Here is a 3,720-nt window from a genome sequence, read left to right as displayed (position 1 = left end):
AACTGGATGCAGTATTCCAAGTGTGGCCTTACCAAGGCATTGTAAAGTGGTATTAATACTTCACGTGATCTTGATTCTATCCCTCTGTTAATGCAGCCTAGCACTGTGTTGGCTTTTTTGGCAGCTGCAGCACACTGCTGGCTCATATTTAAGTGATTGTCCACTAGGACTCTGAGATCCCTCTCACAGTTACTACTATAACTACTATAACTATAACTTATAAACAAACAAACAGGAAATCACAAAAATATGTTGGGTATAAATGCAATGGATGGAAGCTAATCAAGGACAGAACCAACACAGAACTAAGGAGAAATTTCCTGACAATTAGAACAATTAATCAGTGGAATGACTTGCCTCCAGAAGATGTGGGTGCTCCAACACTGGAAGTTTTTAAGAAGAGATTGGATGACCATTTGTCTGAAATGGTATAGGGTTTCTTGCTTGAGCAAGGGGTTGGACTAGAAGACCTCCAAGATCCTTCCAACTCTGTTATTCTGTTAAAAGGTGCTTTGATTTTGGTTATTGTTACTGTGAATTGTACTGGAAAGGGTTTCAATGGCTTCTAAACAAGGGGATGAAACCTGTGGCTCATCCCAGAATATTAACCGTGATGGCTAGAACACAAGGAGGAGAGACTGTAGTAACATCAAGAGGGTAAATCAGCATAAAGGGAAGCCAAGAAATTGACTATGATGGAGCTCTAATGAAAATATTATTGAGATTCACGAGAACACCAATGCTTTGAGTATGTCATCTCATAATACAGATAGTCCTTGACTTACAACCTTTCATTTAGTGACTGTTCAAAGTTACAACAGCACTAAAAAGTGACTTATGACCCTTTTTCACACAACTGTTGCAACATCCCCATGGTCACGTGATCAAAATTTAGACACTTGGCAACTGATTCATATTTATGATTGTTGCAGTGTCCCTGGGATCATGTGATCACTTTTGCAATCTTCTCCCAAGCAAAGTCATCTCTGTTAGCAAGAATTAGATCCAAAATGGCTAATCCTCTAGTTCCCTTCTCTACTTTTTGGGAGACAAAGTTGTCTGCTAGGTTTGTCAGGAATCTGCTTGATCTTCCACTTGGTGCAGAGTTTGTCTCCTAGTTGATGTCAGGGTAGTTAAAGTCCCCCATTACTATTGTGATGTGCTTCCTACATACCTTACTAGCAAAAAGTTCATCTATTTCCTCTGTTAAGTTGGGTGGCCTATAGTATACACCTATGGCAATGTCATTTTTCCCCCTTTTATATTGACCCAAATGCATTCAAGACTGTTTTCATCATTGTTGTGCTCTATTTCTGTAGAGATGTAGTTATTTCTTATAGAGAGAGCAACTCCACCTCCTCTTTTGTTTGGTCTGTTTCTTTTAAATAATTTAAATCCCTCTAGCTGTGTGTTCCATTTGTGGGTTTCATCAATGGGGTAGCCAGATTCCCTTAACAACCATGTTACTAATTTAACAACTGTAGTGATTCACTTAACAACTGCAGCAAGAAAAGTCTTAAAATGGAGCAAAATTCACTGAACAAACATCTTGCTTAGCAACATAAAGTTTGAGCTCAATTATGGTCAGAGGTTGAGAACTACCTGTAGTAACACTATGTCAATCTTCTGCAAAAAAACAAAGGAAGCCCAGTGTTTCAGTTGTATTCATTCCTTCATTTCTATAGCTACCCGACTCAACCAAATGATTCTGGGTAGCTTACAATTCTATCATGATGATGATGATCATCATCATCAATCAATCATCCACTTTTTCATCATATCATCGTCCATAAAAATTACCAACTATCCAACTATCCTAGTCAACTTCAACCATATGCCTTTTGACTTCTGCAGTTATCTCCCCCTGACTGGGGATCTAAGAAAAGGCTCATAAGCTCATTGTCCCAAAGGTCTAATAATGGGTCACTGAAATGCTTCATTTGTATTGATTGGTGCCCTGGAGGAAGGAAACAGAGGTTGCCCCTCCCTTGTCAGACGGTGTGCTTGATTTTCCACTTTTGGAAGAAGAAAAAGATAATCACCTTTTAGAGTTACCTTCATTCCAGCTGGGAGAAGCCACTAAGCGACTGGAATGAACAGGTATTGTGGATCTTGGTCTCTTGGTTTTAGAAGAAGAGTAAGTTGAGTGGCGATCAGGAGCAGTGGGGAAAGGAAGGATGCAATGTCTTCTTTTAATTCTTCCTTAACCAATGCTGACGTATTTAGATGTGTCTCTAGCCTCTTTTGATAAGGTGGATCTATGCATGAAATGAGGAAAGAAGAGAGGAAAGAAGAAGAAAAAACTGGGACTAAGATTCCATAGTTCTAAAAGCAGCTATATCTGAATGCTTCATTTGAAATTGTGAGAGCAAATCAGTTGTTTGCCTTTATACCAGAACACTAAGCTTAAGATACTCTTATAAGGCAGATATTTGAAGTTCCTAATGCCCCTTGATTCTTTCTTTTTATGCTTTCCTTCACGACTCAGGGACATCAGCTCTGAAGATATCCTAATGCAGTTCAGTGCTATCTCACACTACCAAACCCAGGAACAAGAAGGGGAAGAATGTCTTGGCCCAAAGAAATGGACAGTAAGTAACCAGGAAAGAGAGATGGCTTCAAAAATCTACTTAGGGAGGAACCATGTTATGATGGTATCATAACATTCCTTTGTGCTGATCTGGAGGGAGAAGACCTAAAACAAGTTTCTCATATATTATTGTGGTGGTTGTGGTTGTTAATCAAATTTATTGGCTGCAGGTGTCTGTGGAGATTCTCAGTCATCCAGGTCATGGTTGTCCTAGAGGTGCTTTTTCAAAAGGCAACTGGACTTTTTTTGTTTTTTTTGCCTGAAGATGTTTTGCTTCTCATCCAAGAAGCTTCTTCAGTTCTGACTGAATGGTGGAGAATGGAAGGATCCTTCCATATAAATCCTGCAAGGAATATAAATCCTTCCATTCTCCGCCGAACCGAAGAATCTTCAGAACCGAAGAAGTTTCTTGAGTGAGAAGCAAAATATCTTCAAGCAAAAAAGAAAGTCCAACTGCCTCTTGAAAAAGCCCCTTTGGAACAGTTTAACACAGGGTAACTCTGGGTGGCTTACAATATTACAACACAACACGTGATTAACAACTACAAGAAGAATTTTGGTGGTGTGTATAAGTCCCTGGTGTTACATGTCTTTGTTTCTTGGAAAGAATCTTTCCATGTGGTCGCTAGGAGTCAAAAATGATTTGATGGCACATAATCATCAATCAATCAATGTCTTAGTGAAAAGGATCTCTCATTCTAATACCACTGAAATGGATTCCTAATCTAAAATGAAGTGTAATCTCTTAAAAGCAAACCAGCCATCTCCTAAGAGTGAAAGGGGATCACAAATCTGGATGAAAATAAATTAGCAACATTTTCAATGATTAAAAAGCAGCCACTTTAATACTTAGAAGATCACTGAATTATATACTGCATTTCTTGGTTTCATAGCAGCTGTCAGGCTCCAAACATATCCACACTATCTAGGCTAATAATAATAATAATAATAATAATAATAATAATAATAATAATAATAATAATAATAATAATAATAATAATAATAATAATAAAGTTGGAAGGGACCTTGGAGGTCATCTAGTCCAACCCCCTGCTCAGGCAGGAAACCCTATACCATTTCAGACAAATGGCTGTCCAGTCTCTTCTTAAAAACTTCCAGTGTTGGAGCAT

Source organism: Protobothrops mucrosquamatus, unplaced genomic scaffold (assembly GCF_001527695.2).
Source record: "Protobothrops mucrosquamatus isolate PMUCROS unplaced genomic scaffold, P.Mucros_1.0 scaffold1441, whole genome shotgun sequence".
Classification (NCBI taxonomy): domain Eukaryota; kingdom Metazoa; phylum Chordata; class Lepidosauria; order Squamata; family Viperidae; genus Protobothrops; species Protobothrops mucrosquamatus.
The sequence above is the reverse complement of the archived record's forward strand: the minus strand, read 5'-3'. Positions refer to the sequence as shown.